Below are 11701 nucleotides of genomic sequence, written 5' to 3'. Positions count from 1 at the left end.
GGGGGGGGTACTCAAATTTTCAATATTGAAAAAAAAATTTCTAAGAGGATAATACCATTCATCTTTATAGAACTGGCGGCTATGCCCCAGAAGCCTTTAGGGGTAATTAAGGTAAATTTTCATAAGGCTATTTTCAATCTGAGTTTTAAAATATTTAGGGGTTGGGCATTTTTTATTGAGAAGGTTGAGATACCCTCCCCCAAAATATTTTAAAAACCACCCTCGACCTATAAGAAGCTTCACTGTAAAGGAGAACCATATCGCCTCAGGGGTTCGCTAGATCCTTCGAGCTACAAACAAAAAAGGCATACTACTTTATATAATAGGAGAATAAAATAGTTGTACAATGTACAGTTACAGTTATTGAAACCTTATAAAACTCAATGTTTTGTGTCATATTAAAATCTTACGTCACTATAAAACAAGTTGTGTTACCATGGAAAACACCCTATCAAAATTATCAGAAAGATCTTACAAGGATAGTGGACAAAATAATACCACTGTCGTAGCAGTCATGCGTCTTGCGTCATATTGGAAGAGTGACACAAATTTCAGATCTCAATTTTCATCACTCATACCCACCTCCCCCAATCTTTTTTTTTTAAATAAATTTTAAAAAGGAAGGGTTTAGTTTATATGCTTTACCCCTGCGGGGGCCCTAACCCCGCGGGGCTACCCAATTCCCAATATAACCTAACTGGACCAAAAGTAATAAACAATGAAAAGAAAACCCCCCCACCCCCCATTTATTTTTACTGTAATTCATAATAAGAAGGGGGGGTTGGTTGGTTGGTTAGTTATCATTAATAAAGGTAGTACGTTGTAATTTATATACAAGCTTTGCCCAAGGCTATTTTAAATGCCTCTCCCTCCTCCTTCGACTATAGACAGCTTTTATATGCTAAGGGCGCAGCTTTTTTACATATTTGTAAAGGTTGATTTGAACGTATGTCAAATGGCCACATTTTTTGGGTAATTTATGTAAAATTAAATAAATGTATTTTTAAATCGGATTTCTTACAAGGTAGATTATGCTAGGTATTAAAGAGATTTGTATACCTATTATAGTAGATAGGTAAACTTAGATTATTCTTAATCTAAAGTAACCGTAATCTGTCTGTGTATAAAGATCTCGCTAACAGTAGAGCTTCTAAAAGGTCCCGGTATATTTTTTAACTATTAGTTATAGTTATATAATAGTAACATGATGTTTGTCTGTATGTATGTACCGGTGAAACGGCTGAAACGATTCGGTTCTCCTTTACTCTTTAGCTGCTTACAGGTGTAGGGCAGGTTTATAACTATTTTGAGGGAGGGTATTTCCCCCTTTAAAGAAAAATCGCCCGTAGATTAAAATTACATCCAATAATTTTTTTACTGTTTGTTAATAAATCTTAAATAGAAAGGAGCGGGTGATCGATTCTCCCCCTGTCTCAAGTGTTCCCAGAGGCCTCTAGGGGCGTGGCTGCTAGTTTTAAAAATTCTAACACAATTTAAATAGGATTATCTTTCAACCATATTTTGTACATTGTTTACTTGGGGATGGTTAGGACACTTGTTTTAAATTATTCTATTCCAAGTCCTTTCCCTAAAATTTACAATCTACCAGAGACAAAATTGGCTCACTTTTTCCAGTTAGAAATAAATTTACTTCCCATTGTCTTATCCCTTATCTTAAGACTTTTTGTTTAAAATCTCTCATGTGTATTTTTGTACTTAAATCATTAATTTTATATTTAAATACTATAAGAAAGAAATAAAACAATTTGAGGTCATGTGAAATATTGAAACAATGATTTTAAAACACACACACACACACACACACACACACACACACACACACACACACACACACACACACTTGCTCACACACACAAAATACAAATAAAGATATAAAAAAATAAGGATACTTATGTCCATAAATTGCACAGCAATTAGAATTATCATTTTGTTATAGTAAAAATGAATACCAAAGCTATGTAGAATTGAAAATCTTAAAAATAACATATAAAAGCTTTAATATCTATATAAAAATAACAGGATGTCTTGTGCATGCGCTGAACCAATATGGTTCTTCCTTACAGTTAAGCTACTTATATGTCAAGGTAGGTTTATAACTATTCTGAAGAAGGTTAACTCCATCCACCTAAGAGAAATTACACTTAAAATAAGATACCCCCACCCCCTTTTACAACTTCCAATTCGTTCGGAAGGTTGCAATACCTTCAATTAAAGATTAAGAATTCCCTGATAACACCTATATAAACTTCCCTGAAAAAAAATTCATCAGTTCTCGAGATATTATAGCACAAACAAACAGACAGTATTTACCTAATACCGGCGAGGCTGCTGTCCAGAATACTTTAATGTCAGGTCCGACAACCCAGTGTCCCATAGTGTAGAGGTTAGCGCACTACGCTGTGGTTGGGAGAAACCGAGTTCAAGTCCCGACATAGACTTGGTTGACAAATGCTGTCGCAATTTGTCAGATTATGATCACGCAACCTTCCCTAAGATGCCCTAGGGTTGTAAGGGGGGAGATTTGTAGGAAGTTAGGATTCTACAAATCAAGCAGCTCTAACTATGCTTTCCCTCATCCATGCTCCTCGTATGAGAGTGCCATTAATTAGGGTGGCTTAATATGGAACACCTGCCAAAACTCTAGGCCAGGGTGATGTAATAATTGAGTAGCTTCCACGAGAATTGCGGGTCAGCTTGTAATGTAACATAGAATACAATCAGCTGTGCGCGAAGCTTACCAATCTAAGATTGGACAAAGGATTCTCACTTCCAGTCTCCGTGTGCATCTAAGTCCTAACTTCAGAGAATCATGGCTACAACAACAACAACAACAACCCAGTATCATTCTACAGTATTTGGACGGACATTCCTGAGTTATAATGTAGCTACGGCTCTTATCACGCACATACAAACATATAACTCTTTATCCGCAGGCTACTAATCTATCTATCTACATATCACTATCTATCTATCTCTTGTCCAATGATAATGCGTAAAAAAGTTACGCATCATGAATTCGTACTTAACGTGTCTTAAGTTTACAGGGACTTTAAAGACAAAAATTAATTTACAATCCTTTCTCCCCCAGCATTTGATCCTTAACTAGGGTAAATTTAAGTAGTTCTATTTTGGGGGGAGGATTAATTTATGATCCATTGTCCCTGCAGTTTACACATAGTTACTATAAAAAGAGGGTTAGGCTCTGAGGAGGAAGGAAAAATATATAAGTGGTGTAAAAAAATTTCCAACTTGGCTTCGATTTAAAGGGGAGAGGAAAAATTGAAAAGTTTCTGGGACAAATTTATCCAAAGCAAATTACTATATGTGAGAAAATCTAGATGGGTTTGCTTCTTAATGTCTCTGAAACGGAGTACAATTCTCAGGGAAGATACACATTGGTTTTGTACAAGTTTTAGGCTATTTTAGGTCAGAAATTCTACACAAGGAAATGTATCTTAAATTCCTATAACATAAAGTAGTAATGATTTTTGTTTGTTTGTTAAGATCTCGCTAACCAATAAACCTTTTTAGGAAGCCTTAAATGGGATGACCATTTTATTATTGATGAATTTAGGCTATTTTGCTGTCCATCTCTCATTGGAATAAGGAGCTTCTAGATGCTAGGTGAGCAGCCGCTTGTAATACAAAGAGAAGAAAATAGACTATAAGCTTTAAAAATGTATCTAAATAGAATTTATAAAATATTGCGGAAATTATCACAAACAGCAAATTATATAGTAGCTACGCTACTACTGACAAAAAAAGAGTTAAGGCGTCTAGCTGGCGGAACACTCCCTGTTTTCAGTTTAAACGTGAGAAGCGTTCACGTGTTTTTATTTTAGGCCCAGGTCTTTGCATTCTCAGAGGCATATCTTCTTATACAAACATAGATAACTTTTAAGGAAATTAAAGTTTTAGAAGCAAAGCTTTTCTATTGTATGATGTCCAGTCTGTCCATGAGTTATTCATTTGAAGATGTTAAAATTGTACCTCAATGACGAATCTTGTATCAGTTATAGTAAAATTTAGACAGCGTGGCAATTCTATAATAATTACCAGAAAATCCTTATGTCCATTTAAAACTTGTTGTTTGACACCAGTGTGTTCAAGTTTCAACCAAACTTTGTCATACTAATGCGCCTGCTGCTATGCCCGTCTCGTGAATTTAATACTAAGAGTAAAGAAATGCCTTTGCATATAAACAGGCTAATTGAAAAAAAGTCATGCAAGCCAAAGGTTGGGTGCTTGGGGTCGATTTATAGGGATAAACATTAATTAGTCTTCAACCCTTTTTCTACAATTACACAAATAAGTTACATGTTACCAAAGGTAGAATTTTATGCAGAATTATAAATGTGCGCAAATTTACCCCACTGCTACTATGTCAGGAGACTCGAATAAAACAATTGTAGGGAATGAGCCTTGGTCAACTTTTTAGTACAAAGTGTCTCAAAAATCAACCATGTGACGTCATAAAAATGAGGGAGATGAGAAGAGAAGTGGGAAAGAACACCCCTAAAAAAATATTAAAAATCCCTCATTCCATGACGTAACATGGCTGATTTTTGAGACACTTTGTCCAGTTGCCTTTTTGACATTTATTGAAGTGGTCTTTTTTTAATGGCAATGGTAACGTTGTCTAAATAGCTGACATCAAAATGAAGTTCCTTTTAACTTCAGATTATATATCCGTGTTTCTAAGCCTATTCTAGGCCTTAAAAGTGATTAAGGCTTATTTGTGCCCCTCTGGTGGTGCGGGAGGAGGGGGGGGGGGGGGGGAGGTAAGAAATATGCATTCATATATTTTTGTTCTGTAAAGTACGATGGATAAATTCATATTAAGTAAAGATAGAACAATGGACGATAAACTAATCCTCCCCCATTAATAATTTATATGTTTTTAGTAGACTTATAAATCTGTTATATGAAGTAGTAATGTTTTGTTTGTTTAAAGCTTATAATCTCGGAAATGTGTGTTTTCCTTGTGTTTTCACTGAAGATTCATTATAATATTTGGCTGGTTTTAGGCTATTTTAATTACCTCTCCTTCTTTCTTCTAGAATTAGATGCTAGGGGTATAGCAACTAGTCCCATGATGTAAAGTAGTAAGGTTTTCTTGTCTGTAGATTTCAATCAATCCCTTATCTATTAAGTTCTTAATTGTAGGCAAAGCTTCATATAGGTTCCGCTAGTTTAAAATATAAGACAAAGAGCTTTGATCATAATGATAAGTTGTAAAACTTTATCAATAATTTAGATAGAAATATAAGGATGTATATCTAAGATTTAACATATAATTTTAGGATCTTTGAACCAAATCTTGCTATAGTGATATGCATGATCAAACGACCAAATGTCCTTTATTTGTACGACCTTTGCATGGAAGTCTTAACTGTGAATGGTAATATAAGTTGCGCCTGTTTTCGAATAACTACTCTTTTCACACATCTAACATTGTAGCAGTTAAAATCTTTTGTCATAAATCAGTGTTGGACTGGGATATTTGATTGGAAATCCTTTGCCTTGAAGTCCTACTAAACAATACTATCCCTCTCTAAACGTGTATATATGTCACGCATCTGACATAAACAGCAATTATACACATTATTCTAGGGATGATCATTACAAATCTCGGATCATGGAAAGAAAACATTGTAGCGGATTACGTCGTATTTAAACAGTAGCTTTTGATAGATTATTTTTGGTTAGGTAAATGTTAATGATTGCCCCGCAGGATTAGGAAATTGGCCCTGGAATGTTAGAGCCCCACATAGGAAAATAGCTGGTGTGAAAATATGAAGGAACCCGCTACTTAGTTCTCTTTCCATGATTCCAAAACTCTTTTAGCTAAGGTTCGATAACATTACCAAAGCAGTCTTATTTACTTTAAGAAAAAAATATTTTGAAGAAAACAAAAAATAAAAATGAATTTATTTGTACTTATATTTATTTTTATAATTACATGTATAGCCAGCAAAGCTGTGAGCAATGCATAAAGCAATTAGGACAAATATGTCCAAAAGTAGAACAGCAATATTGAATTTTTAATGTCAAAAAAAGCCAATTTATATTATTAATTATTTTATATTATTTATATAGACAATTTATGTTTCAAATCCGTAAATAAACAAGGAAATTATAATATTTTTAAAGTCAAACGGACACCCACACTACTAATTGAGTTATAATGATGCCTCGCAATGCTCGTGGCAATAAAAATTCAGATTTTGCTGCTTTGCAAACTCATCTCCGACAGACTGGCGCCTTGCAGACAGGGGTAAATATAGAGCATAACATTTGTTGAAATATTTAGCACTATTACTCAAATTAACCTCCAGAGCACTGATAACCCCCCCCCCCCCACTTTAAAAAAAATAAATTGATAAGGGGGGGGGGGGCTAGTTTTTGTTTGATTATTACTTTAATTCAGGATAGGTTAGGTTATAGTGGGTACAAGGCAGCCCTGCAAGGTTAGGATACTTCAAGTGTTAGGCAACTACCCTCCCTCATTTTCAAATTATTTCAATAAATGAGGGCGGGGGTTCTATGCTCACTAGGTTCCTTAGGGAAAGCATCGACTGTCCTTGTCTAAATGTTTAAATAAAAGAAAAATTTATCCCTGAAAATTTTTATAGGAGTTTGCAAAGCTGGATATATAAATAGGCCCAACTACTGGATATAATATACATATGGACTCATATGAATAAAACATCAATCAAACTTTTAAATACTTAGGTTAGGTAAATTAAGGGCTAGGATAGCTTCTTAGTTTTAAAAAAATATATTACCCCTCATCAGATTGTTTTAGCCCCTGCGGGAATCTTTATCATTGTAGAGTTATCTTTTACCTTATAATTAAACTACCCAATCTTAAATATTCTTAAAAATTGCCATCTATAAAGAAGAGATGGGTGTTTTTTTTTACTAAAACAAGGATGCCAACATCCTTAAGTAGCGAAGCACAAAAAATTGTGGATAAACAAACGGAGGGTAAGTTATATAGTAGGTTTTTATTGGCATTTTGCATAAGATATTTGTCATGACCGACTGACCAAGTAAGTTATATACTGGATACTCACTAGTATAGGGATTATACACAAAAAAATTACATCCGTCTTTCTTGAATAGCAGCCGAGAAATTCAGGTTTCCTCCTACTTTTTCTTTCTTACAGACGGAAGGCCATTACAGATGTGATTCGCTACTAATAATCTACTTGCAGATCCATCTATTCTTATGTGTTGTCTTTTCCCCTATTTACTCCATGATTATTAAATCCACTGTCTATGTAGGCACTTATGTATGTGTACGCCATATCAGGGAGGGAGTGGTCAATGGCCCCTAAAATAATCTCTAATATGCTTCCCCTTTTCCACCCCAGATATCTAATAATACTCAGGAATGATTAATAGTGAATAGTACTATCCCTGCATCCCTGATATCACTAGATTCAATCCTACTGCGTTTTAACGCAGAGATAGAGAGAGATAGGGCACAATGGGCTGTTTTTTACACTTGTCCTCAAAGTTGTATAATAAAGTTTTCCTATTGGTTGACTAGATAACTTTGAGGACTTCCATCGTATTGTTGATACAAAAAATTAAATATTTAAACGTTTCAACCACTAACTTAAATCTACAAAAGGTGGAAGTTTGTGAATCATCATTTAGGATGTACATCAATTTATTGGCCATTGTCTTATTCCTCTATATATCCCTGGTATTAACGTCAAGTAACATGATTTAGGACTTTGGACTTTAGAATGAAAATAAGAGGATAATTGTAGATGACAAGATATAATTTGCTTTATAATTGTTTAAGACAAGATATAATTTGCTTTGTTCGTTCATAAGTAGCGCAGCAATAACAAGCTAATAATGATTTAAATTAAATAAGAATAATACAGTAATAATACTGTAATACAGTTCTATAGGTTTAAAGAGGGGGTGAGGAGGATTGACACCCAAAAAAAAACAATAAAATGATATGAGATTTAAACCTGCCACCAAAATAAATAAGTGCTGATTTTTTTATAGGGTGATAATTTCCCATTAAAATTCTTTAAAATTTTATAAAGAAATAGTCAAATACTTTGGTTTTAAGAAATTATAGACTAGAATTATCTTATAAATTTATATGGCATTAATTTAAAGAGTCAACAAAATTTACAAAAAAATTTTTTTGGTCAAATATAATTTTGGAATGTAAAATAGGATAACAAATTCACTGAATCCTCATCTTTGAAAGTATCTCACACAAAGAGGGGCGGGTCGGGGGGGGGGGGGGGGGGGGATGGAATACAATTTATCTCTGCCCCTGATATTTTTAAACTATCAGATCGAAGAAAGAATATTGTACTCTTTGTTTAAAGGATGATTAAATTACCTCTGGTTGACCTATAACTATTTGTATCACTTAGCATCAAGTATAGTCCATAGGGAGGGGTAAATGAGGGATAATTTAATCTCCCCATCCCCTCCCCCCTTTTAAATTTGAACTTTTAGGACAATCATATACATTTTTTTTTATCTTCAATTGAACTATTTTTGTATCCTTTCCCTTTAAAAGTGCATTCACCCTTTACAGATTAAGGACCAATGTCAGGATAAATAATTTTGTACATTTTGTTTTAAAAATATTTCAATATCTTTTTTTTTTGATTGGAAGTTTATTTTACCTTATTATAGAGTAAAATGATCTCTGTGTGTCTGTCTGTGTATACCGAATAATCTCGCTAACCACTGGCCGATATGGTTCTCCTTTACAGGGTATCTTTTATTAGGTCTTGGGACAGTTTATAACTATATTGGGGGTGGGTAATACCATCCTTCTATGAAAAATCGCCTCTATAAAAGTTTTTTTTACTTTTCTTTTTAAAACTATAATTAAAAGTGGAGGGGAGTGACTTCCCCTCCTCACCCTCAAATGCCCCTAGAGGCCTTTAAGGGGTGTACCCACTAGTATTATTAAAGAGAAACTATTTTACCTTAAACTTTATCCTTCGTCAAATTTAATTTTTTTCGGTAAAATAGTATATGAAGAAAAAACATAGTATTAGAAATTTAAACACTATTAATTTTTGGACAATTTATACTTTCCTACCATATTGAGAATAAGAGCTATCTGGTACAGACATACGGACACATATTAATTATAAAAAAGCAGTGCTTTTAAAAATGTGCAAAAGTATAATGCAGTAATGTTGGACATCTGCCATACCAAGGCTGTTGACTCACCCTAAATACAATTCATGTTTTATAGCTGGCTGTGTGTTTAGTAGATATTCAGGGATAGGGCAATTGGAGATGGATTTATCTTCTTACCCATTCTGAAGAGTAAAGCTTTGCCTTTTGTAGCTTGACATTTATAAGAGGAAGGGAGAATTGTAGATTAGTTTCACAAAATTAACAAATTATTAGAATAGCTTATCCTTATAATAAAGTAAAAGGATGTCTGTCTGTATGTGTGTTTGAAACTAAATTAAAAAACGTTGGGGGTTGGTTTGTTCCCCCCCCCCCCCCAATAAAAAATAATTCTTTGAGTCTAAGATAAAAATTGGGTTATCGAATTTAACTCCCCCCTAGAGGCCTTTACTATAGTTGCACATTCCAAGTTTAGGAGTGAAACTGACACCACCCCCCCCCCCCCCCAACCAAAAAGAAAAAACATCCTCCCCAGTCCTCTATATGTTAAAATTAATCTTTCCCCAACTAGAGATAGCTCTTTTCGTTAATTTAACTCTATAGCTGTTACCAGAATGTCCGTACGTCCATTTCAAACGTGTTGATTTTTTACTCTTTTAACAACAAATTTTTATGTGATCTAATCATCCGATTGATCTGATTTTTTTGTATATTGATTCCTTGGACAATAAAGTATGATGCGAGGCAACTCTATAATTATAATCAAGTCCTAAAAATGTAAGTACGTCCATAAACATTATACTGTATCAAGCAGTTTTTCAACAAATTTACTTACAATTTTGCTTCGACTCTCATACATTTATATTCTGATTATTCAGTTCTGACACTATACAAGTGTTAATGTCTGTTTGTCCTATCATTTCAGTGCTTCGCTTTTATTGATGTTGTCATCCTTGTTTTTTAGATATCTTGAACAAGAAACTCCCCCTTTTGCTTTAACTCGAATCATTACAAAGTGTCTCAAAAGATCAGCCGTGTGACGTCATAAAAATGAATGATTATCCATCTCTTTTTAAGTAGTAAGTTTAAAACATTTCAATATGACAAAATGCAGAAGTGATTTCCCACCTCTAAGTACAAATCTTAAAGATAATTTGTCAAATGCCAACAAAAAATAACCACTAAAATCATTTTCGGTATAATACCTGTTAGTGACCAGTGGACCTACCCCCCCCCCCCCCTTTATTTTTTCTATTTGGTTTTTACTTTTTCCACCAATCAAAAAAAATTTCTTTGCATACCCATTGGTACCTCCAAAATAGTGGTCTCTAAAAAGTTTGCCTGTCTGTTTGTATGTCTAACTAATATTGTTACAACATATTTTTTCATTGGGGGGGGGGGGGGGGGGCTCTAAATCCCGTATGGGCTACTACTAAACCTAACCTAGAATAAACATAAAAAAAATAAGTTTTTTTCTTCCAGAAATGTTAATGGTCCAGCTTCGATTGTTGTGAAATTGACTAATTTTTAAAATAATTTTTCCTTCTTTGCAAAGTACTTTTTAGCAATCAATTTTGCAATGAATAGTTGTGTTTATAAGTAGCGCAGCGTCTTTAAGTGGCAGGTCTTAAGTAGAACGGACAAAGTGACTTAACTAGTTACAGCTGTGTTACTAAAAAGGATGACAGGAAAGTCTGGCCTTAAATTTAGCAAATTTTATTGTAAAGAATGAAGTCAATAATTTAAAAAAATAAAGTAGATATAATTTTACTTTATTACTTGGATTTAGTTAAACAATTTAATTTGTTCGTGAGATGCATTGAGTAAATTGTAGAGTAGCTGCACTATTATGAACACTTGTTTCTATAATTCATACTTGGTGGATATTGGTCTACTTGTTGCAGTCTTTCAACAGTTAGATAGGTGTATTTCTTGCAGGGTTCCTTTAACCCACGTTTCTGTAATTGATGCTTGATTATAATTCACTATAAATTAGACAAATATATTTAGTTGTAGAGTAGAAGCATTTGTATCAAACTGTACTTTGTTTCTAAGGTTGATACTTGGATATAACTTTACAAGACTTGCACATTAGTCATATGTATGAAATTTATGTAGAGTTACTGCACTTATATCAACTCAGGTTTCTTTGGGTAAGAATAATATATAGTTCCAATTCTTGTAGGTATGTAAGACATATTTATTTTTATATAGAGTAGTTGCACTTGTATGTACCAATGCTTCTGTAGTCCATACTTGTATATTGTTTTACAAACATTCCTGCTGGTCAGACAGATTGAGCTAAATGTAGAGTAGTTGTACTTGTATCAACCCGTTGTCATGTGAATGAGACTTGGATATTGTTTTAAAAGTCTTACTTCTTAGTCAATTAGTTTGAGTTTTATATAGACTCAGCTTATACCAACAACAAAATTAATTCGGAAAAAAATCACAAAACCTATATATGTTTTTCAGCTGTCGTTGGGGGGCAACACATAGTATAATTTATGACCTCTATCTATTTTAGATTTATTTTGCT

This window comes from Acartia tonsa, chromosome 13 (genome assembly GCF_053477335.1).
Source record: "Acartia tonsa isolate MP-2025a chromosome 13, ASM5347733v1, whole genome shotgun sequence".
Lineage (NCBI taxonomy): Eukaryota > Metazoa > Arthropoda > Copepoda > Calanoida > Acartiidae > Acartia > Acartia tonsa.
This window is presented reverse-complemented; position numbering follows the sequence as displayed.